The sequence below is a fragment of the Hypanus sabinus genome, chromosome 3, assembly GCF_030144855.1.
Source record: "Hypanus sabinus isolate sHypSab1 chromosome 3, sHypSab1.hap1, whole genome shotgun sequence".
Taxonomy (NCBI): Eukaryota; Metazoa; Chordata; class Chondrichthyes; order Myliobatiformes; family Dasyatidae; genus Hypanus; species Hypanus sabinus.
In genome coordinates, this window is record NC_082708.1 from 186,358,689 (window position 1) to 186,384,889 (window position 26,201).

The 26,201-nt window shown below is 44.6% G+C and overlaps 1 protein-coding gene across 1 annotated transcript in view; it reads right to left on the reverse strand.

Moving 5' to 3' along the window:
- Nucleotides 1–26,201, reverse strand: part of LOC132391959 (docking protein 1-like) — a 114,800-nt gene that overhangs the window by 86,747 nt on the left and 1,852 nt on the right. The window lies entirely within an intron of this gene.

Below are 26,201 nucleotides of genomic sequence, written 5' to 3' on the forward strand. Positions count from 1 at the left end.
AGAGGGAAAGCCCCTTCTCTCCGTTGTACAGTTCTCCAATTAACCCCCCCCCTCTCCTGACACTTCTTCATAATCATTTCCATCAACAGATCAACATTCTTGCAAAATTACAATTATATCGCAGTACATTCTACCTTGAGCTGGCAGGGTATAGATACATTTCTACCAAAGGAGGTGCGAGGTGCTCCTCCCCTACACTAGGCTGCAGGTCACTCTTGGAGAAGGCGTAGCACCTGCTTAGCCCCCCAATCAGGGTCTCATGAAGGGTGGTGGATAGTTGTATGAGCAGCTGGTGCATATCACAATTCCTGGTTATGCAACTAATACCAGGAAGACATCTTTAATATCTTTTTTAAAAACATTTCAGAGTTCTTTTGAAGACACTGACCTGGAGTTATACGCTGACTATGGTTCTTTGTGGGAATGGGACCCGCTCTCAAGGTTTCATAACTGGCTGTTGTTGTTCGGCACACCAAGGGCTCGGCCTAAGAGTCTGGCTCAGATTTGGAAGCCTAGTATTTCGGGGCTCCGAAGACGGGCAGATTAAGGGTCAGCATTAAGACAGGAAACCCATGTGTCGTTGGGAGAGATGGAATATCTGCAATTCTGTGCCCAGATTTTTGGGCACAGAGCTCAAAAAAGCCAAGTGGCGGACTTTTAACATCATAAAACAGCGAGTAGTTTGTTATGTTTCCCTGCTAACTGGGAAAACAGACACACCGGTGGCATGTCAAATACCCGGTGAAATGCAAAGTCTTTGGGATAACTACAAGTCTGTGTCTGTACTGTTGCTTTGCTCACGCTTGAGTGCTCGGTGGTGAATGCTGATGCTTTTTTTGCCAGTAGGGTGGGGGGGGGGGAGGATTGTTGCACGCTACCGCTTACGCGCAGGAGGGGGGGAGCTGGAGGGGTTCTAACATTTGACTCCTCTGTTTTCATGGATGGTTGCGAAGAAAAAGCATTTCAAGATGTATATTGTATACATTTCTCTGACAATAAATGTACCTTTGAAATAATCTCTAAAGAGTACTGATAATAGCTGAGGTCACAAGTCTTGTAAAGACTCTGTCCAGAAGAGGCAATGGCAAACCACTTCTGAAAAAAAATTTGCCAAGAGCAGCCAAGGTCAAGATTGCCCACTTCATACATTGCCCATGCGAATGGCACATAATGAACAATGCCCTCAAAAATCACCTCAAATTGGAATTGCAACTGGTTTATTGCCTCACATGCACTGAGAAGCAGCGAGAAGTGTTTCCACCTGGCTCATCATTCCGTACTTCTGGCCCAACTGAGATCTAGACCTTCAGCAAATGACAAATTGGCCACTTACTCCATAGTTTACATAATACAGTACAGGCCCTTCAGCCCATCAAGTCTGTGCCAAACAAGCTAATGACATCTACATGCACATTCTGATATCCCTTCATTCATTGCGTGTTCTTGTGTGTTTAAATGCCTGTTAAATGCTGCTGTCGTATCCTGCATTTACCAACTCTCCACCAGCACATACCTACCTACTATGGACTGGTAGAAAACTTGTCTCATAAATTTCTGTTAAACTTGCCCACTCTCACCTTAAGCCCATGTCCTCTTGTATTTGTGATCTCATTCTAGACCCAGATCATCTAGGCATTCATTGTCTGTTATTTATTTAGAGATAAAGCATGGTAACAGGTCCTTTTGCCCCAACAAGCCTATGCCACCCAATTACACACATGAGCCCTTAACCTACTAACCTCTACCCTACCAGCATCTGGTTCCACCTCCTGAAGCAGATAGCTTCACTCACCTCAACTCTTTACTGATCCCACAACCTAAAGACTCATTTTCAAGATGTCTACAAATCATGTATTCTAAATTTTTTATAAGTATTTAAACAATTTGTCTTTTGCACATTGATTGTCTGATTTTATGTAATTTTTTTCATAAATTAGGACATAGGACAGTACAGCATAGGAACAGGCCTTCAGCCCACAATGTTGCACCAAACCAATTCAATCAGTGATCATATGGCCAACAGAACTAATTCCTTCTGCCTACACAATGTCCATATCCTTCCATTTTCCTCACCTTCACGTCCCTATCCAAATGCCTGTTTTTCTTTATTTCTTTATTTTCCTGCAAGAAAGTGAATTGCAAGATAGTATATGGCAACATATATGCACTTCGATAATAAATCTATGTGATAATGTTGAGACTTTATAAAACACTGGTGAGGCCTCACTTGGAGTATTGTGAACAGGTTTGGGCCCCTTATCTAAGAAAGGATGTGCTGAAACTGGAGAGGGTTCAAAGGAGGTTCACGAGAATTATTCCAGGATTGAATAGCTTGTCCTATGAAGAGCGTTTGACGCCTCTGGGCCTGTATTCACTAGAATTCAGAAGAATGAGGAGTGACCTCATTGAAACCCATCAAATGGTGAATGACCTCAAAAGAGAGTGGATGTGGAGAGGATGCATCCTATGGTGGGGAAGCCCAACACCAGAGGACCACAGCCTCAAAACAGAGGGGCATTCTTTTAGAACAGACATGAGGAGGAATTTCTTCAGCCAGAGGGTGGTGAATCTGTGGAATTATTTGCCACAGACAGCTGTGGAGGCCAGGACTTTATGTATATTTAAGGTAGAGGTTGATTGATTCTCAATTAGTCAGGGCATGAAGGGATACGGGGAGAAGGCACAAGATTGGGACCAAGAGGAAGTTTGGATCAGGCAAACTCAATGAGCCAAATAGCCTAATTCAGCTCCGACATCTTGTGGTCTTATTTTGGAATGTGGGAGCACCTGGAGAAAACGTACAGTCATGAGGAGAACAACCCAGGATGTTACCTGGGTTTCAGCAATTAAGTTAGGATGTTACCTGGGTTTCAGCAATTAATTTACAGAGAAAGGTTGAACAAGTTAGGTCTCTATTCATTGGAGCGTAGAAGGTTGAGGGGGGATTTGATCGAGGTATTTAAAATTTTGAGAGGGATAGATAGAGTTGACGTGAACAGGCTGTTTCCATTGAGAGTAGGGGAGATTCAAACTAGAGGACATGATTTGAGAGTTAGGGGGCAGAAGTTTAAGGGAAACACGAGGGGGTATTTCTTTACTCAAAGAGTGATAGCTGTGTGGAATGAGCTTCCTGTAGAAGTAGTAGAGGCCAGTTCAGTTGTGTCATTTAAGGTAAAATTGGATAGGTATATGGACAGGAAAGGAGTGGAGGGTTATGGGCTGAGTGCGGGTAGGTGGGACTAGGTGAGATTAAGGGTTCGGCACGGACTAGGAGGGCCAAGATGGCCTGTTTCCGTGCTGTGATTGTTATATGGTTATATAAACCTCTTACAGAGGGTGGTGTAACCCAGACTGCTGGTGCTGTAATAGGGTCATGCCAACCATGACACTACGTTTCTATCAGGTTTTTAACTTCAAGACCACTTATTATTTAAAATGCCCCTGTCAAATTTCCTGTTCATCTGCACAGTTCTCACAGAAAAATTTAACTGAGCCCCCCCCCCCCAACCAATGTTCCCCTTCCAGTAAATCTCCTCAGCACCTTCTCCAAGGTTTGACAACCTTTACCAGTCTGATGCTCAGTAATGAAAGCAGAACTCTGATATCTATCCAGCGTTTCACAATAGAGGTAGGGACATCCAAACTTTTAGTATTAGAAAAGCACACACAGGTTAAAATTGAAATCATTTTTATTCTGGTATCTTTCCTATACCCTTCCAAATCCTGAAAAAGGCCCAAGCCATCATTAATCTCCACAGACACAGCCTGACCTGCTGAGTTCCTCCAGCACTGAGTCTGTGAGAAAGCCAAGATTGCTGCCAATGCCCCATATTCGTCAGCAGTTCAAATGAAAAGCTAACTCGGTTTCTCTTCCCACAGACACTGCCCAACTTGTTAAATGGTTCATGCATTTTCTATTTGTTTTAAATACCAGATTTGATTGGCTGGTTGAGTGGTGTCGCAACAGCAACACTGTTTCAATGTCAGCAAGACCAAGGAACTATTTGTGGACTTCAGGAAGGGGAAGTCAAGAAAACACTCCAGTCCTCATCAAGGGGTCAGCAATGGAAAATGCCAGCAGCTTCAACTTCCTGGGCGTCAACATCTCAAAGGATCTATCCTTGGCCCAACGTATTGACGCAATCACAAAGAAGCCACACTAAAGCCTATATTTCATCAGGAGCTTCAGAAGATTGGGTATGTCACCAAAGATTCCTCAAATTGATACAGATATACCATGGAGAGGATTCCGACTGGTTGCACCAAAGCCTGGCTCCAATTCATAGAATCACAAGAGGATTACAAACTCAGTCAGCTCCATCACAGGCACTACTCTCCAAACCATTCAGGACATCTCCAAGAGGGTGACTTAAGAAGGCAGTATCCACCACCGTGGACAGTCAGTACCTGGAACATCCCGTCATCTCATTACTACCACTGGGGAGGAGGTACAGGAATCTGAAAACCCACATTTAACATCTTAGGAACAGCACCTTCACTTCCTCTTCTGAAAAATCCATGAAATCATGAACACCAGGGGGAGGCAGAGTCGTGACAGCTCTAAATTAACACAATCTATGAAAACAGCTTAATTTCTACCTTTGACATCCCTCTTTTCCCTTTCATAGTGGATGGGGTTCTGTTAACGACCCTGACCTAGAGTTACACAGACTTCGGCTCTTTGCGGTGGTCGGACCTGCTCTCAGGGTCTCACGATCAGCCACTTTTCAATATCCCAAGGACGCGGCCCAGAAGACAAGCATGCCTTCCGAGTTCCAAGGCTTCGCGGCCCCAGAGACAGGCTGATTCTAAGCCGGGTGCCACCAGCTGAAGTGTGGCAGGAGAAAACGGAACATTGGAACAGCGGATCAGCTGTTGGAGGCGTGAACTCGGCGAGTCACACTCTCCCCCTCTCTCCTAGTCAGTTGGTGCAACACTGTTGCCGACTCTTGGGTCAGAGAACACCGAAAAACTGCGGCACGACAGATTTTTAACTCCGTAAATCACTGAGTCTCACCTCTCGCAATGAAAGGGGGCAACCCTTTACTAGGAAGCAAGAGAGCCCGTGGCATGGAGAACTGTTGGGTGAACAATTAGTTTTTGTTGTACTGCAGATCATGGTCTATACTGGGGGCCCTGCTATTGCATGCTGGTGGGAGGTGGGTGCTGACTTTTCTGCACAAGAGAGCAGAGGTGGGGGAGGATTGTTGCTTTGCTGTGTGTGGGAGGAGGGAGTAGGTGGGGGGCTTTGGGGTTCTAATGTTTTAACTGTTACTCACTCTTTGGGGCACTCTTCTGTTTTCATGGATGTCTGCAAAGAAAAAGAACTTCAGGATATATAACTTCTCTGATAATAAGCGGAATTACTGAACCATCTCTTTATAAACACAAGAGATTCTGCAGATGGTGGAAACCCAGAGCAACAATTGGTACAGGTGCTGAGGAAGAGGATTTCTTGGAATGTATGCGGGATGGTTTTCTGAACCAACATGTCGAGGAACTAACTAGAGAGCAGGCCATTCTAGATTGGGTATTGAGCAATGAGGAGGGGTTAGTTAGCAATCTTGTCGTGCGAGGCCCCTTGGGTAAGAGTGACCATAATATGGTGGAATTCTTCATTAAGATGGAGAGTGACATAGTTAATTCAGAAACAAAGGTTCTGAACTTAAAGAAGGGTAACTTTGAAGGTATGAGACGTGAATTAGCTAAGATAGACTGGCAAATGATACTTAAAGGGTTGACGGTGGATATGCAATGGCAAGCATTTAAAGATCACGTGGATGAACTACAACAATTGTTCATCCCAGTTTGGCAAAAGAATAAACCAGGGAAGGTAGTGCACCTGTGGCTGACAAGGGAAATTAGGGATAGTATCAAGTCCAAAGAAGAAACATACAAATTAGCCAGAAAAAGCGGCACACCTGAGGACTGGGAGAAATTCAGAGACCAGCAGAGGAGGACAAAAGGCTTAATTAAGAAAGGGAAAAAAGATTATGAGAGAAAGCTGGCAGGGAATATAAAAACTGACTGCAAAAGCTTTTATAGATATGTGAAAAGAAAAAGATTGGTTAAGACAAATGTAGGTCCCTTACAGTCAAAAAACAGGTGAATTGATCATGAGGAACAAGAACATGGAAGACCAACTGAATAACTACTTTGGTTCTGTCTTCACTAAGGAGGACATAAATAATCTTCCGGAAATAGTAGGGAACCGAGGGTCTAGTGAGGTGGAGGAACTGAGGGAAATACATGTTAGTAGGGAAGTGGTGTTAGGTAAATTGAAGGGATTAAAGGCAGATAAATCCCCAGGGCCAGATGGTCTGCATCCCAGAGTGCTTAAGGAAGTAGCCCAAGAAATAGTGGATGCCTTAGTGATAATTTTCCAAAACTCCTTAGATTCTGGATTAGTTCCTGAGGATTGGAGGGTGGCTAATGTAACCCCACTTTTTAAAAAAGGAGGGAGAGAGAAACTGGGGAATTATAGACCGGTTAGCCTGACATCAGTGGTGGGGAAAATACTAGAGTCGGTTATCAAAGATGTGATAACAGAACATTTGGAAAGAGGTGAAATCATCAAAGTCAGCATGGACTTGTGAAAGGAAAATCATGTCTGACAAATCTTATAGAATTTTTTTGAACTAGTAGAGTGGATAGGGGAGAACCAGTGGATGTGGTATATTTAGATTTTCAAAAGGCTTTTGACAAGGTCCCACACAGGAGATTAGTGTGCAAACTTAAAGCACACGGTATTGGGGGTATGGTATTGATGTGGATAGAGAATTGGTTGGCTGACAGGAAGCAAAGAGTGTGAGTAAATGGGACCTTTTCAGATTGGCAGGCAGTGACTAGTGGGGTACCGCAAGGCTCAGTGCTGGGACCCCAGTTGTTTACAATATATATTAATGATTTAGACGAGGGAATTAAATGCAGCATCTCCAAGTTTGCGGATGATACGAAGCTGGGCGGCGGTGTTAGCTGTGAGGAGGATGCTAAGAGGATGCAGGATGACTTGGATAGGTTAGGTGAGTGGGCAAATTCATGGCAGATGCAATTTAATGTGGATAAATATGAGGTTATCCACTTTGGTTGCAAGAACAGGAAAACAGATTATTATCTGAACAGTGGCCGATTAGGAAAAGGGGAGATGCAACGAGACCTGAGTGTCATTGTACACCAGTCATTGAAAGTGGGCATGCGGGCAGTGAAAAAGGCAAATGGTCTGTTGGCATTCATAGCAAGAGGATTCGAGTATAGGAGCAGGGAGGTTCTACTGCAGTTGTACAAGGCCTTGGTGAAACCACAGCTGGAGTATTGTGTGCAGTTTTGGTCCCCCAATCTGAGGAAAGACATTCTTGCCATAGAGGGAGTACAGAGAAGGTTCACCAGATAGATTCCTGGGATGGCAGGACTTTCATATGAAGAAAGACTGGATCGACTAGGCTTATACTCACTGGAATTTAGAAGATTGAGGGGGGATCTTATTGAAACGTATAAAATTCTAAAGGGATTGGACAGACTAGATGCAGGAAGATTGTTCTTGATGTTGGGGAAGTCCAGAACGAGGGGTCACAGTTTAAGGATAAAGGGGAAGCCTTTTAGCACCGAGATGAGGAAAAACTTCTTCACACAGAGAGTGGTGAATCTGTGGAATTCTCTGCCACAGGAAACAGTTGAGGCCGGTTCATTGGCTATATTTAAGAGGAAGTTAGATATGGCCCTTGTGGCTAAAGGGATCAGGGGGGATGGAGAGAAAACAGGTACAGGGTTCTGAGTTGGATGATCAGTCATGAACATACCGAATGGCGGTGCAGGCTCGAAGGGCCGAATGGCCTGCTCCTGCACCTGTTTTCTATGTATCACACACAAATCACTGGAGGAACTCAGCAAGGCAGACAGCATCAATGGGAATGAATAAACAGTCAATATTTCAGTTTGAGACCCTTCATCGGGACTGGAAAGAGAAAAACACCAGAATAAAAAGATTGGTGGGGGAGGGGAAGGAGGATAGCTGGAAGGTGAAGCCAGGTGGGCAGGAAAAATATAGGGCTAGGGAAAAAGGAATTTGATAGGAGAGGAGAGTGGGAGAAAGGGAAAGAGGAGGGGACCCACGGGGAGGTGAGAAGAGGCAAGAGGCCAGAGTGGGAACAGAAGAGCGGGGTGGGGAAAGAGGTGTTCTTTTTAAACTGGAAGGAGAGAAATCAACATTGATGTCATCAGGTTGGAGGCTACCGAGACAGAATACAAGGTGCTGCTCCACCCTGAGGGTGGCCTCATCTTGCCACAAGGGGCACCAAGGACCAGCATGTAGGAAGAGGAATGGGGATGGGAATTAAAATGTTTGGCCACTGGGAAGGTGCAGAGGTGCTCAACGTAGTGGCCCCGCTCCCCCAGTTTGTCAGTTCTCACTGAGGCCGCATCGGGAGCACCGGACACAATGCACAAACCCAGCGGATTTGCAGGGTGAAGTGTTGCCTCACCTGGAAGGGGGTCCAGGATGGAGCGGGCAGGGGGCAGGGGTAGCATTTAGGCTGCTTGCAGGGATAAGGGGCGGGTGGGATGGGGTGAAATTAGTGGGGAAGGACGAATAGACAAGGCAACAGCTCCCTGCCTCATTATGCCTTTTTGGAACTAAATGTTTTATAACTTAGAGTAATTTTTATCTCCTGCACTCTACTGCCTCAGCAAAACAACTAATTTCACCACATATACCGGAGATAATAAACTTGATTGTGAAGTTTGTTGATTTTCTGGGTTAGACAGCACGTTTATGAAGAAAAACTGTGTGAGCTCGGGTTTCTCTCTTTGGAGTGAAGGAGAACAAGAGGAGATTTGATAAAGGCGTAGATCGAATGGATAGCCGGAGAAATGGCTAATACCAGAGGGCATCATTTTAAGGTGATTGGAGGGAAGTGTAGAGGGTAGATGTCAGAGATAGTTTTCTTTCCCCCCCCCCCACTACCCCACAAAACGAATGGTGGGTGCATGTGGTGGTAGAGGGAAATACCTTTGGGACATTTAAGGAACTCTTAGATAGGCACATGGATGAAAGAAAAATGGAGGGCTATATGTGAGGGCAGCATCTATGGAGTCAATGCTTCAAACTGAGACCCTTCATCAGGGCTTCATTAGAAAACAGGGTCTCGGCCAAAAACATCAGATCTTTATTCCTCTCCATAGATGCTGCCTGACCTGCTGAGTTCCTCCAGTATTTTGTGTACTGTTCTGGACTTCCAGCATCTGCAGAATCCCTTGTATTCACAGCTACGTATGTGAGGGGGAAAGGTCAGGTTGATGTTGGAGTAGGTCAAAAGTGTTGGCACAACATCCTGGGTCAAAGGGCCTGTACTACCTTGCAGTGTTTCAACATCGGAAATGCCAGTTCAAATCCCACCAACAGCTTAGGGAACTTGGAACTGGGTTGAAAACAAAACTACGATCTAGTGTTAACAAAAGGGAACCTCTGCCTGCCGAAATATTGTCTAATACAAGCAGTTTGATGAACAAACTGGAGGGAAAATGAAACTTGTAATTCTTGCTACACTGGGTCAGCATGTGATGACAGCCTCAGTGTGATAAACTACTTCCCTCTGAGTCAGACCAACAAGCGCCTCATTCCGGACCAGCCACTGATACTGTAAGGCACCAATCTCTAGTCCAAGCAAAACTCACTTTTGAGGACTCCACAACACTTGTTCTCCCCATCATTTACTTACTTATTATTATTTTTGTATTTGCACAGATCTTCTTTTTGCACATCACTTGTTTTACCAGTCTCTGTATGTAGTTTTGCATTGATTCTCCTGTACAGTTCCTCATCTCCATCTGATTCTACCAACAATGGTTGTCTCATCAGCAAATTTATAGATGGCATTTTGAGCTATGCCCAGCCACACAATCATGGGTGTAGAGATTAGAGCAAAGAGCTAAACCCACATCCCTGTGATTGACAGCAAGGTGGAGGTGTAATTTCCAATTTTCAGAGATTATGGTCTGCTGGTTAGTAAGCATTTCTTAGTTCTACTGTGAATGCCCATAAGAAAATTAATCACAGGGTAGTATTTGGTGGCATATACATACTTTGCCAATAAACTCACTTTGAATTATGAATATCTTCTTTCTTTTAACTGTCCAAAATGCAACAGCTCACACTTGTCTGGAATAAACTTCACCATCTGCCATTTCTCTGCTCACTTTCCCCCGATCTCCATCCTGCTGAATTTTTCTGTCATTTGCAAACTTACCAATAAGCCCCTCAACACTCTTATTCAAATAAATATGAAAACAAACAACAGACGAACCCTTCACAAACTCCCACAACCCCCACTTCAGTCTCTGAGGCTGATGTGAGGGCATCCTTCAGGAGCGTGGGCCCACGGAAAGCATCCGGCCCAGACGGGGTGGCTGGTCAAGTACCAAAGACATGTGCTGATCAGCTGGCTGGATATGTTTAACCTCTAGCTACACAGTCTGAGGTAACCACCCGCTTCAAGCAAGCTGCAAGAATAACATGGTAACCTGACTCAATCACTATCGTCCAGTAGCTCTTACATCCACTGTGCTTTGAGAGACTGGTGATTAAACACATCAACTCCTGCTGAGAAAGTGCATTGAACCCTTCTCAAGGGCTCTTCTTTCAATCCTGACACATCAGGACAGGGAAGATTCATACATCTGGATGATCTTCATCAACCACAGCTCAGCATTCAATACTATCCTCACCTCAAAACTAATCAATAAGCTTCTAGACATTTACCTCAGTACCGCCTTTTGTAATTAGATCCTCTATTTCCTCACTTGCAGACCCTAATCAGTTTGATTGGCAAAATCTCTTCCACAATCTGCATCAGCGCACCACAAGGCTGCGTGCTTAGCCCCCTTCTCTTCTCCCTTATGACTGTGAGGCTAAGCACAGCTCCAGTGCCATATTCAGGTCTGCTGATGACACCACTGTCATTGGCCATATCAAAGATAGTGACATTTAAGAGGGAGATTGAAAATCCGGCTGAGCGCTGCCTCAACAACAACCTCTCACTCGATGTCAGCAAGACCAAGGAGCTGATTATTGACTTCAGGAGGAATAAACTGGACGTCCGTGAGCCAGTTCTCATCAGAACATCAGAAGTGAAGAGGGTCAGCAACTTTAAATTCCTCGGTGTTATCATTTCAGAGGAGCTGTCCTGGGCCCAGCATGCAAGTGCAATCACAAAGAAAGCATACAGCACCTCTGCTTCCTTAGAAATTTGCCCAGATTCAGCATGACATCTAAAACTTTGACAAACTTCTGGAGAGTATATTGACTGGCTGCATCGCAGCCTGGAATGGAAACACCATTGCTCTTGAATGTAGTCCAGTCCATCACAGATAAAGCCCTCCCACAACTCTTCACAACCTCTAGAAACCCCAGCACCAGGAGGAAACTCACATGGGAGAACGTACAAACTCCTTACAGACAGCGGCGGGAATGCTGGTGTTGTAAAGTGTTACACTAACCACTATGCTACCGTGTTGCCCGCCTTGGATTTGCATCGAGGACAAGATAAAGTTGCACGGGTCCACTACGATCCAGCTGATTGGCAGGATGTGGTGAACGACATATACCTGTCTGGACACGCCCCCCCCCCCCCCCGCTGACTGCTCCTGTGGCTCCTCCCACGGACCCCGGTATAAAGGTGATTGGAGACACAGCCCCGGCCTCAGTCTCCAGGATGTAGCATGGTGGTCACTTGCCGCTTGTTCTTTCTTCTAGCCAATAAAGGCCTATATCTCGCCTCGCGTCTCCGAGAGTTATTGATGGGGCATCACAGGAGAGGCCCCAAGGCCAGAAGGACTTGTTCCTATCAGGTTCCTGCTGCTGCTGCTGCCGCCTGCAAAAAGTTTGTGTGTTCTCCCTGTGACCGTGTGGGCTGCCTCTGGGTGCTCCGGTTTCCTCCCCCACCATCCACAAGACATACCAATTGGTAAGCTGTCATTGTAAACTGTCCCATGATTAGGCTAGGCTTAAATAAGGTGTGTGGCAAATAAGGCAAGGTAGGGTCTCTTCTGCACTGTATCTCAATAAATAAAGATTTTTAAATGGAAGTTTCAACAGGGAGAGAACGTTCTAATCTCAAATACCCAGTTTCAGGTGCACTGCGGAACACAAGGAAACATAGTTAGAGCTTTATTATCACTACTGACAAAAATGCAAATGCAGTGCTAATCCATTCAGTGCAAATGGAAATAAAATTACCTAATGACAATAAAGAGTGACGCTCAAGTTACAACTGAATTAGAAACAAACAAATCTAACATGGACCACTGTTCAAGCACACGGCAGCCCTGGGGACAAAAGCTGTTTCCAGTCTAGATGTACATCTCCTCCCAGATGGCAGGAGGTTGAACAGGCGATTACCCGGGTGAGATAAGCCCATCACGATCTTGCCGTACACAGAGCAAGTTGTAGGTGGTTTCCATATCTGGTACTTGTTTCCCCAGTGATGTTCTGTGCAGTCCTGATCACTCGCTGAAGTGCCCCTTGGTCAAACTTGGTGCAGCTGGTGTACCATACTGTACCGCAGTAGGTCAGTATGTTCCCAATTACACATCGATGAAGGAAGATTTATCAACAGCAGTCACAAATAAACAGTTCCTCGGGATAGGCAAGTCTAAAACTCGAGGGCACAGGGTTAAGGTGTGGAGAGAGATGTTAAAAGGAAACTGGCTTCCAGCAAATGAAGGAGGGTTCTTAGTGATGTCTGTTGTATCCAGCCAACATTCCAAATAAATTTACCTTATATACCACGTCGTATGATCTGGGCAATCATGGTCTTTCCATGACCATTATTGTTCTTGGCATATTTTTCTACAGAAGTGGTTTGCCATTGCCATCTTCCGGGCAGTGTCTTTACAAGACGGGTGACCCCAGACATTATCAGACTCCTCAGAGATTGCCTGCCTGGCGTCAGTGGTGGCATAACCAGGACTTGTGATCTGCACCAGCAGCTCATATGACCATCCACCACCTGCTCCCATGGCTTCACATGATCCTGATCCGGGGGAGGGGGCTAAGCAGATGCCACACCTTGCCCAAAGGTGACCTGCAGGCTCGCAGAGAGAAGGAGCACTTCCCTTGGTAGAGACGCATCTCCATCCCATCACCCGTACATGGTAGCTACCATATTATCACTTTGATAATAAACTTGACTTTCACTTTGTTCTACCATTTAGTAAACACTTGGTTGACATTTAATTTTGTTTATGTGTCAGCCTAGACTTTATTGCCTTTTAATCAAAAATTAGTTTATTGCTATCTGCACAAGTACACGTATGCACAGGTGCAATGAAAAACTTTCTTGCAGCAGCGTCACAGACACAGACAATCATGAGCACATTTCACAACAAAAAAAACTATATTCCACACAATTTTTACAAGAATTGATATTATTGGAGCAAAAGCATCAAGGTCCATTTTAGCATCAAGTGATCAAAGTGGTCATAGTATTAAAACCAAAAGACAAAGTTCAAAAGTTCAAAATAAATTATCAAAGTACATATATATCATACACAACCGAGATTCATTTTCTTGCGGACATACTCAATAATTCCATAGAATAACAACCATAACTAAATCAATGAAAGACTGCACCAACTTGGGCATTCAACCAAAGCACAAAACACAAACTGTACAAATACAAAATTAAATAAATAACATTAATAGATAAAATCAAGAAAATGAAATGAAGAGTCCTTGAAGGTGAGTCTAAGGTTGTGGGAACACCTCAGTGATGGAGCAAGTGAAGTTATCCCCCCCACCCCCCCCCCCCCCAGGTTCAGGAGCCTGATGGTTGAGGGCTAGTAACTGTTCTTGAACCTAGTGGTGCGAGTCTTGAGGCTCCTGTGACCTCTTTCCTGATGGCAGCAGTGAGAAAAGAGCATGACCTGGGTGGTGGGCATGCTTTCATGCGTCGAAAGGCATCCCAAGTTAAAAAGCATGCTGACCAAAAGTGATTGCTTGCAAAGTCTTTACTTGCAACAAAGAAATGTGGTTAGAGGACCAGGTATGTGTGGAGAGAGAGAGAGAGAGAGAGAAACAGAGACAGACAGACAGAGACAGTAAGAAAAGAAAAACGGGGATTATTTTCATGTTGTTGTGCCGAGCATTATGGGCCTGCTACACTGGCGCCAGGAGTGTGTGGTGACACCTGCGGGTTGCCCCCAGCACAATACTGGCGCAAACAATGCATTTCACTGTATGTTTCAATGTAGAGACATAGAAAAAGTACAGCAATTTATCTACGTGGCAAATAAATCTGAACTTTCAGTAAAGACAGGAAGAGGTTAAGAGTCAGCTATGAGTGCTTATCACTTGCAGACTGTAAGGTAATAAACGGTGCTCATTTCACAGGTGTGGGATCAAACAACATTTGAAACCAGGAAATATGGTGCTATATCAGGACTACACTTCAAGGAGTGAGGGAGATGACGAAAGGTGGTGGTTTAGTAAGGGGAAATTCCAGGCTTTGAGGTTGAACACCTGAAAATATTGTGGCTGACGGGAGACCAAATGAACACAGAATGTATGTAGAAGAGCGCAGTGCAGGCCATTCAGCCCACAATATTGTGCCGACCCACATAAACCTACTCCATGATCAATCTAACCCTTCCATCCTACACATCCCATATCCGTCCAATCTTCTATCGTCCATATACCTATCCAAGAGTCTCCGAATGCCCCGAATGCATCAGAAACCATCACCATCCCAGACCTGCATCCAACATTCCCTCTCTGTCTTGATATTTCGGTATCAGGCCCGTCCAGTACAACGCATCAGCACCACCCAATTACAGTTTACCCACTAGCCCATATGTCTTTGGAATGTGGGAGGAAACTGGAGCATCCTTAGAAACACAGAAAACCTACAGCATAATATAGGTGCTTCGGCCCACAATGCTGTGCTGAACATGTACTTACTTTAGAACTATTTAGGCTTACCCATAGCCCTCTAGCTTTTTTAAGCTCTATATACCTAACCAGGAGTCTCTTAAAAGACCCTATCGTATCAGCCTCCACCACTGTCGCCGGCAGCCCATTCCACACACTCACCACTCTCTGAGTAAAAAAACTTAGCCCAACATCTCCTCTGTACCTACTTCCAAGCACCTTAAAACTGTGTCCTCTCATGCTAGCCATTTCAGCGCTAGGAAAAAGCCTCTGATTATCCACAGGATCAATGCCTCTCATCATCTTACACACCCCTATCAGGTCACCTCTCATCCTCTGTCGCTCCAAGGAGAAAAGGCCGAGTTCACTCAACCTGTCCTCATAAGACATGCTCCCCAATCCAGGCAACACCCTTGTAAATCTCCTCTGCACCCTTTCTATAGTTTCCACATCCTTCCTGTAGTGAGGTGACCAGAACTGAGCACAGTACTCCAAGTGGGGTCTGACCAGGGTCCTACACAGCTGTAACATTACCTCTCAGCTCTTAAACTCAATCCCATGGTTAATGAAGGCCAATACACCGTACCCCTTCTTAACCACACAGTCAACCTATGGTCACAGGGAAGCATACAAGCTATGGGCTGAGACCTTTCATTAGGACTTGATCCAAACTGTCAACTGTTTAATCCCCCTCTATAGATGCTGCCCGTCCTGCTGAGTTCCTCCAGCATTTTGTGCGTTGCTCTGGATTTCCATCATCTGCAGAATCTCATGTCTACAGCTGCAACATTACCTCTCAGCTGTTCGATGAAAACCACTAAGTTTAACAAACGTTCCAAAAACCCACAGAATGTGTTAATGTGTTTTTCCAGTCCCAACTGCTTTGATATTAATCAAACTTTAATATCAAAGTACACGTGTCACCATGTACTTATTCATGTACTTATTTTATTCTGAGCACACTGCCAACAAAAACACCACTCCTGATCAAATCCCATTCTCCTGCCATCTCCCCATAACCTTTGATGCCTTGACCAATCAAGAACCATCAACTTCCACTTTAAATATACCAAATGACTTGGCCTCCATGTCCACATGCAGCCAAGTCTGCCACAGATTAACAATCCTCTGGTTAAAGAAATTCCTCTTCATCTCCGATACTGCTGCAAGTTTTTCAATGCACCTTTGCACATCTACATTGTATGAAAAACATCGACGACTAAGGATCAAATGGCTGACTGGTTGGGTTGTAGACCCAGAGAGCAGAAAGGAACTCATCTCCCTTGCTTTCTATGTTATTGGCATCAATGTAGACCATAACTCACCCTCCCCTCTCAGAAAGTCCTGCACCTTCTCAGAAACATCCTTAACCCCAGTACCAGGGAGATGACATAACACATGGAGGTTCAGCCCATGGCCACTGAAACGCTTATCTCTTTCTCTGACTATAGAGCCCTAAGTGAAACCACGATTATCATGGTGTGCGCTGACAGAAGGCTGAACCCAAATACTAAGGAACAACAAGCTCCCATGTGGAGACAAAAACGAGAGCTTATTCAGAGGAACAACCAAACATCAGTGGCTTGATCGAGCAACACCGCACAATCATTCTCAGAACGCACGAGGACCTCACACTTAGGACTAATTGGGAGTCCACTTTAAGTATGCGCAGTACATTGAAAGCTTGTGCCAGTCAAAATAAACTTGAAAAGATTAAATAGAAAGTATAAAGAGTTAACTACTCTCAATAAGACAACATTTAACAAAATAGGGGATCAGGCCCATAGGGTTCTTGACACAAGCTTGCCCTGGAGCGTGGCTCCTCATTACAGGCTGCTCTCTGTAGTTCTAGGCCTCACATAACAACCAGAACAGAAGACAGCCATCTCACCCATTAGCCTGCTCTGCCATTCAATCAGATCATCACTAGTCAGGCCATGGACTCATCTCCAAGACCCTCAGCCCAGAAAAAGATCAATTATGTCTTAAATATATTTAATGATGTAGCTTCAACTGCTTCCCTGGGCACAGAATCCCACAAATTCACTACACTCTTGGAAAAGCACTCTCCTCTTCACTGTTCTAAATCAACTCCCCTGAATCTTCAGCCGTGTCTCCTAGTTCTAGTCTCTCTCACCAGTGGAAACAACTTTCCTGCCTCGATTCGAATTATCCTTTTCATAACTTTGTATGCTTCAAGTTCCCCTCTCATTCTTCTCAATTACTTCAAGTAAAACCATTCTACATTTTTAAGTGGAAATTTAAAGACCATAAGACAATTTACTGGGCATTCTGTTGAAAAATTAAACATTAGCTACACTTGCCACACATACAGCAAAACATACAGTGAAATGCATAGTTTGTGCCAAGTCAAATCAGTGAGGTTTGTGCTGGGCCGCCTGCAAATGTTGCCACACTTCTGGTGCCAATGTGGCAAACGAATGACTCACTAACCATAACCATACGTCTTTTGAATGTGAGAAGCAGAGTACTCAAAGGAAACCCACACACTCACAGGGAAAATATGCAAACTCCTCACAGACAGTGGCAGGAATTGAACCCTAGCCCTGAAGTGCTACGCTAACCACTACACTTCCCTGCTGTTGCTTTGCCTTGTATTGCCTTGATGTATTGATGTAATGAAATGATCTATATGAATGGCATCTATAACAAAGATTATTTTCTGTTGTACCTCAATATACATGGCAATAATAAACCAATTCAAAAATAGTTCAATAGTATGTTTCTCCTATGCCCTGCGCATGGATTTACCCGATGACCAACATTACCAGAAGAGGGCGACACTGAAGCTGGTGACTCCAGTTCAAACCTGACTCAGGTGCTGCCTCTGTGGAGTCTGCACGTTCTCCCTGTGACCATGTGAATGGGTATCAAGTTGAACTTATTGTCATACACACAAGTACACATACGCAAAACTGCAAAGAGAAACTTAGTGTGGCAGGGTGGAGACGCATCTCTACCAAAGAAGGTGTAGGGCACTACTTCCCTCTGTTAGCCTGCAGGTCACCCTCGGGCAAGGTGTGGCACCTGCTTAGCCCCCTGATCAGGGTCACGTGAAGCCATGGGAGCAGGTGGTGGATGGTCGTATGAGCTGCTGGTGCAGATCACAAGTCCTGGTTATGCCACCACTGACGCCAGGCAGGCAATCTCTGAAGAGTATTGACAATGCCTGGGGTCACCCGTCTTGTAAAGGTGGCAATGGCAAACCACTTCTATAGAATTTGCCAAGAACAATCATGGCCCCAAGACCACAATCGCCTACATCATATGACACAGCACATAATGATGATGATAACAGGGGTTGGTACGGTGATGCAGAGGTTACAGCAATGCACAGCAGTGCCAGCGATTGGAGCCAAATTGCTGACTGTGTACGCGAGGAATTTGAATGTTCACCCCATAACCGTGTGGGTTTCCTCAGGGTGCTCTTGTTTCCTCGCACATTCCACGCGTTGACAAGTTGTGGTCATGCTATGTTGATGCTGGAAACATGATGACACTCGTGGGCCGACCCAGCACGTCATTGGACTGTGTTGGTCGTTGACACAAACGACTCATTTCACCGTATTACAACTTTGGAACACTGGAGCACCCCAAGGAAAGCTGCACAGTCACGGGGAGAGCTTACAAACTCCTTACAGACAGCAGCGGGAATTGAACCCAGATCACCGGAACTGTAATAGCGTTTCGCTAACCGTTATGTTACTATGCCACTGATAGAAAGAATGACAGTAGAAACCTGTGAGGAAATTATACACCAATATGCCTTGCATCAGTGATACAAAAATCTACGGAGGAGATTGAGGGATCAGATTTATTCGCACAAGAAAAAGATTCAAAGAATCAAAGTATATGTACAGAATTGCAGAACTCTGGGATTTGTCCACAGGTAGCCGCCACAAAACAAGCCACCATGGATCTCTTCAAGAAAACATCAACCAACCAACACAAAAAAAAAAGAACCTCTTCTACAACAGCAAAAAACAAGCAGACAAGACGTAAAATATCACATCAGTAGTAGCATCCACTTTAGTTCAGATCCAAATCACGCCGCTAGCCCACTGCAGGCCAGAGTGGAAAGCTTTCTTCTCTGAAACACCCCGGTCCACATCGTTCAAACTGCTCAAAAACAGCAGGAAGACTAGGAGCAACCAGAATCCAGGAACACCTGCAACATGAACCTCAGAGACCCTTGAAACAAGTCATGTCTTAAAAAATTAGAACACAGAACACTACAGCACAGTACAGGCCCTTCAACCCATGATGTTTTGCTGGCCTTTTAACCTACTAAGGTCAATCAAACCCTTCCCTCCTACATATTCCTCCATTTTTCTATCATCTATCATCTCTTAAATGTCCCTAATAAATCTGTCTCTACCACTGTCCCTTGCAGGGTGCTCCATACACCCACCACTGTCTGTTTAAAAAAAAACTGCCTCTGACATGTCCCTCATACTTTCCTCCAATCACCCTAAAATTATGCCATTTCCACCCAGGGAAAAAGTCTCTGGCTGTCCACTTCACCTACGCCTCTTTTCACCACTGTCAAACCACCTCTCATCCTCCTTCACTTCAAAGAGAAAAGCCCTAGCTTGCTCAAGCAGTCCTGATGAGACATGCTCTCTAATCTAGACAACATCCTGGTCAAATTCCTCTGTACCCTCTCCAAAGTTTCTACATCCATGATAGAGACAATCTGATGAGAGTAGTGTAGCAGGTGTCACCAACATAGACTTCAGTTTAGACTATGACACATGGGAACCACGTTAACGTGGTAGATTGATCTCAAAATTAGCTTGGCCATAAAAGACTGGGGGTAGTGGCAGAGGGGCATTATTTTGACTGGAGGTCCGTGACCAGTGGTGTTTAGCAAGAATCATTGCTGGAACCTCTGTTGTTTGTTCTTTATATAAATGATTTTAACAAAAATGTTGGTGGACTGATTAATAAGTCTGCAAACACCAGAAAAACTGGGAAGTTTTTATATAGCAAGGGAAGTTGTCAAAGTATTCAGCAGGGTATAGATCAGTGGGAAAGTGAGCGGAAAATGGCAGATGAAGATTAACCCAGACAAGCATGAGGTGTTGCATTTTGGACAGTTGAAAGTAAATAGTTTAAGGTAAATTTATTATCAAAAGTGACAAACATCCAGTGCGCAAAAGACCAAATGTAAAATACAAAGTATTACATAAATAAATATCACCGAGACCACGAGTTATAGAGGACTTGAAAGCAAGTCCATGGGTTGTGGGATCAGCTCAGTGTTGAGGTGAGTGATGTTCTCCACACCGAATCTCCCCAGACTCCTGAGGAAGTAGGGGTGCTGCCGTGCTTTCTTCGTAAGAGCATTCATGTGTGTGTGAACGATAATACTGAGGAATTTAAAGTTGCTGACCCTCTCCTCTTTAAGAGAAATTCATGGAGTAATACCACTCCTTAGGGGATACTGAAGACGTACATTTTTAAAAACTAGTTCTACAGAGAAGATGACACGAATAAGTGGTGACTGTCGTGTGCAGCTCCGATGGGAACCATCAAATATGTATGTTTTAGAGTTTATATCCAAGTTTATAGGTTCAAGTTTAATTGTCATTCAACCAGACATGAATACAGCCCAACAGCATTAATCCAGGGCCAAGGTGCAAACCACAGCACCAACGGCCATACATACCACAAGGCACATACAAGATATCAGTAAAATACAGTCACACAAAAAAAATAGTCCAAGGCCCTGAGTCCACGAATGTTGCAGAAACTTGCAGTCAACTAAATAGTTATTCTTTTCTAATTTTGTATTACAGTGTACTGCTGCCGCAAAACAACAAATTTCACAACATACGCCAGTGATACTAAACATGATTCTGATTAATTCCAGATTTAATAAACTGAATTTAAATTCTTCAGCTTTCAAGGTGAGACTTGAATTTAGCTTATATCTGCAGTCCAAATCTCTGTAACTTAAAATTATAACACCAACATGACTGGACTGCAGATGCAGGAAATCTAGAGCAACACACACACACACGTGGAGCTGGAGGAACTCAGCAAGTCAAGCAGCATCCATGGAGGGAAATGGACAGTCGATGTTTTGCTGGAAGGGTCACAACCCGAAATGTCAGCTGCCCATTTCCCTCATAGATGCTGCCTGACCTGCTGAGTTTCGCGAGCATTTTGTGTGGTGCACTACCATAACTCATGTTTCACTCATTAAGAGTTCAAAGTAAATTTATTATCAAAGTACATATAATGTATGCCACCCTGAGATTTATTTTCTTGTGGGCAAACTCAACAAAGCGGTAGAATAAACTATATCAGAATAAATGAAAGACTGCCCAACTGGGGCATTTAGCCACAGTGTAGAAGATAATTAAGAACTTTCTGCAGGGTCACAATTGAGAGCATCCTGACTGGCTGCATCACTGCCTGGTATGGGAACTGTACTTCCCTCAATCGCAGGTCTCTGCAGAGAGTGGTGCAGACAGCCCAGCGCATCTGTAGATGTGAATCTCCCACTATTCAGGGCACTTACAAAGACAGGTGTGTAAAAAGGGTCTGAAGGTTCAATGGTGACTTGAGTCACCCCAATACAAACTGTTCCAGCTGCTACCATCCGGGAACTGATACCACAGCGTAAAAGCGTAAAGGCTTTCAGACTGATTAATTCATGCTGACACAATTGTATTTCTATGTTATATTGACTGTCCAGTTGTACATACTATTATAAATTACTATAAATTGCACATTTAGATGGAGACATAACAAAGTTTTTTTACTCATGTACATGATGTAAGGAATAGTCAATTGAATTCAATTGTGTGAATGCAAAAAGAAGAAACAATAATATAAATAAGCAATAAATAGGGAACATAAGATGTAGAGTCCTTGAAAGTGAGTCCATTGGGTGTGGGAACGTTTCAATGATGGGGCAAGTGAAGTTGAGTGAAGTTATCCCCTCTGGTTTAAGAGCCTGAAGGTTGAGGGGTAATGACTGCTCCTAACCTGGTGATATACGTCCCGAAGCTCTTGTACCACTTTCATGACAGCAGAGCAAGAACATGCCCTGGGTGGTAGATGTCCCTGACGAAGGCCAATGTGCTAAAAGTTGTCTTTACAACCCATATACCTGCGAATCCACTTTCATGGAATTACGGACCTCTATTCCCAGATTCTTCTGCACACCAAGCCTTATTCGATCATGCAAGTCCTACCCTGGTTTATGCTCCCAAAGTACAACACCTCACAATTTTCTGCATTAAATGTCAACTGCCATGTAAATTCTTCAGGTTATAATAGATGCAATTTGCCTATTACGACAATGAGATGCAATCTCACTGGCTCTCCACTCAGCCCTGGATACCTACGTCAGGCTGTTGGTTATTGACTACAGCTCAGCTTTCAAAACCATCATACCCTCAGTTCTAAGCAACAAGCTCCAAAACCTGGGCCTTCTGCAACTGGATCCTCGACCTCCTCACTGGTAGACCACTGTCAGTTCAGATCGGAAATAACACCTCCCCCTCGCTGACAATCAACAATGGCGCACCTCAAGGTTGCGTGGTTGGCCTACTGCTCCACTCTCTACGCCCACAACTGTGTGGCTAGGCACAGCTCAAATGCCACCTATAAATTTGCAAATGACTCAATTGCTGTTGCAAAATTTCAGAGGGTGATGAGGGAGGCGTACAGGAGTGAGAGAGATCAGCTGGTTGAGTGGCGTCACAGTACCCAACATCAGCAAGACCAGAAGGGAAAAATCGAGAAAACACATGCCAGTCCTCATTGAGGGCTCCAGTTTCTGGACATCAACATCGCTGTAGATCTCCAACATATTGATGCTATTACAAAGGCGGCGCAACAGAGGCTGTATTTCATCAGGAGCTCGGTGAGATTTAGTTTGTCACCAAAGACTATCAAATTTCTACAGATGTAGCATAGAGAGCATTCTAACCGGTTGCATCGCAGTCTGGTGTGGAAGGACTGTCAGGGTCCCTTCTGGCAATCACCCACCTGGCTATTTTCCTCAGGAATTGGGCCTCAATCACCTCGTTTAGTTCCCAATCATTCCCAGGTTCCACTAACTACAAACACCTGCTTTCCATCAGCAGATGCAGTACAAAAATCCTGTGACCACAACTTGGAGCTGCCAGTTTGTTTGGTCGACTTGTGTACAAGTAACCTTGTTCCATGGTTCTTAGGACGATCATTTCTAGTCTAGCATTGTTCCTGAATTCTCTACTAAAACCTAGACTCCAGGCGAAGACTCCCTTGGCACCAATTCCACGCTCACTACCACCATAACACCTCCCTACTCAGCCTCCACGCCCGTGTTCAGCACTTGGGTTCGTTCCACCACCAAATCTTTGCAACAAGGACCACTGCAGAGGGTTGTAAACTCAGCCAGCTTCATCATGGGCACTAGCCTCCCCAGCATCCAGGACACCTTGAGGCAGTAGTGCCTCAAAAAGGTAGAATCCATCTTTAAAGACCCCCAGCACCCAGGCCATGCCCTCTTCTCATTGCTACCATCAGGGAGGAGGTACAGGAGCCTGAAGAGACACACTCAATGATTCAGGAACAGCTTCTACCCCTCCCCCATCAGATCTCTAAATGGACAATGAATCTACCTCACTACCGATTCACCTCTTATTTTTGTAATTTAATTTAATTATAACATTATAATTTTGATTCTGCTATTATTTTGCCCTAGTTTTATGATTATTGCTCTGGAAATTGCTTGGAATCTTCCAGGGAGTCACGGTACTACACAGTATGTCATTGAGCTGGTGCTCAGCAGTGGGTAGAGTGAGGGAGGGGACAGGCATGAAAGAGGAATTCCAATGACTTTCCTCCCCTCATGGATACCTTTGTGATTAGCCAGCTTCAGGACATACGCAATGCAAAACAGAAGCCCCAAAGGCTAAACCACTTCAGAAATAAAAGAAATTTCTTAACTGTTGTTTCTTAGCTGGGAATCTAAGGGCATGCATGTGAGTGAGACTAGCACCAGAGGGCACAGCTTCAGGTAGAAGGACGGGCCTTGAGAACAGAGATGAGGAGGAATTTCTTTAGCCAGAGGGTGGCGAGCCTGTGGAATTCATCGCCACAGCTAGCTATGGCGGCCAGGTCATTTGGGTATATTTAAAGAGGAGGTTGAGAGTTTCTTGATCAGTCAGTGTCAAAGGTTACGTGGAAAAGCCAGGAGAATGGGGTTCAGAGGGATAATAAAGCAGCCACGATGGAATGGAGTAGCCTGAATGGGCTGAATGGCCTAACTCTGCTCCAGTGGAATTACAGTCAGTTAAGGTGACGGGGGAAGTTCGGAGATGTGCCGGGCAAATTATTTCCCCCAGTCCCGCACAGGAAATGGTGGGTGCCTGGAGTGGCGGTGGGAGTTGGATGTGACAGACACACTTCAGAGACTCTTGGACAACAGATGAACGTGCAGAGGATTGAGGGAGATGAGCATTGTGTAGGCAGAAGGGGCTTGCTTAATTAGTACGGCACAATATTGTGGGCTGAATGGCCTGTTCCCGTGCTGTACTATTTTATATACTTGACTTTATGACTTGATGGAGGTGGACAAGATGACGAGAGGCATAGATCGAGTGGACAGTCAGCAGCATTTCCCCGGGGCGTCAAAGGCCAATGGAAAAGGGCAGAGTGGGGGAGGAGGGAGGAGGATGTCAGAGTTAAGTTCCCCCACCCCCCACCACATTCTGAGGCTGTGCCCTCTGGTCCTATACTCCCCTACTGTAGGAAACATCCTCCCTCCATCCACTCTATGGAGGCCTTTCAATATTCAATAAGTTTCAATGAGATCACTCCTTACTTTTCCAAACTCCAACAAGTTCAGACCCAGAGCCATCAAAGGCTCCCTTTCACTCCTAGTACCATCCTTGAGAACCTCCTGTGAACTCTCCAATTCCAGCACATCCTTTCTTAGATAACTGGTCATAATACTCCAAGTCTGGTCTAACCAATGCCTTACAAAGCCTCAGCATTATATCCTTGGGAGGGCTATGTGGGAGAGAAAAGTTAGATTGATCTTAAGAGTAGGTCAAATGGGTCAACACATTGTGGGCCGAATGTTCCTTTTCCAAAACACTGGGTCTGGCTGAAAAGTTTGGAAACCCTTATTCTTTAAAATGCGAAACACTTGTCACTCAGACTGAACGAACCTTTTCTCTCTCAATGTGCTTATTTCTGAATCCGAATCGGGTTTTAAATCACCGGGCCATCTTGTGAAATGTCCTGTTTTGTGGCAGCAGCGTATTACAGTACATAATAATAAAATCTGCCAATTACAATCAGAAATATATATCTAAAATGCTGAATTACACAAGCAGTGCAAATAGAGAGCAAAAAAAAAGTGAGATAGGGTCCTTTGTCCATTTAGCAATCTGACGGCGTAGGGGCAGATTTGCAGCCGTTATTTGTTCATGCACGTTCGCAATGAATTCCGTTGCTTTTAGGAACTGGATGGTAGAAGTCACTGGCCAGCAAAAAGAGTGACCTTAAGCTGCAAAAACGCCAGCAGAACCCGGCCGGTTCACTGTGCGCTGCCAATTGAATTTAATTGTCTTTATTTCTTACATCCTTCACATACGTGAGTAAAAATCCTTACGTTTTAGCTCCGTCTAAATGTGCTATCATAGTTATGTATAATAAACAGAATAGTCAATGTAACAGAGTGCACTCAAATCAGCGTCCACCCTTTTCTAATCTGTGTCCTGGGCCGTATGTGATTCCAGTTTCACCAGGGCCTGAGTTCTGTACACACACTCACTCACACTCTAAGTGACTGTCCCCTCTGCGGTTTAAACTAACACATTCAGACAACGGGAGTCAACACAAGACTGGAATATCTCTAACAACTTGTAAATCTGCGGATGCTGGAAACCCAAAGCAACACAGCACGCACAACATGCTGGAGAAACTTAGCTGGCCAGGCAGTTTTTATGGAAGAGAACAAGACCCTGGTCTCGGCCCGAAACGTGGACTTTTCACACTTTTGCATAGATGCCGCCTCGCCTGCTGAGTTCCTCCAGCATTTTGTGTGTGTTGTGTGCTTCGGATTTCCAGCATCTGCAGCTTTTCTCCTGTCTGGAATATCACTGCCGATCGGCCGACTAAATCTTAAGAGCGTGGTTAATTTAGACAAAAGAACGCAGGCCAACTGTGTAAACCACAAAGGCCACTCAAAATGTTTGTATCAGACCAAGATTTTTAAACAAATCCTTGCTAAGTCCAACTACCCTAA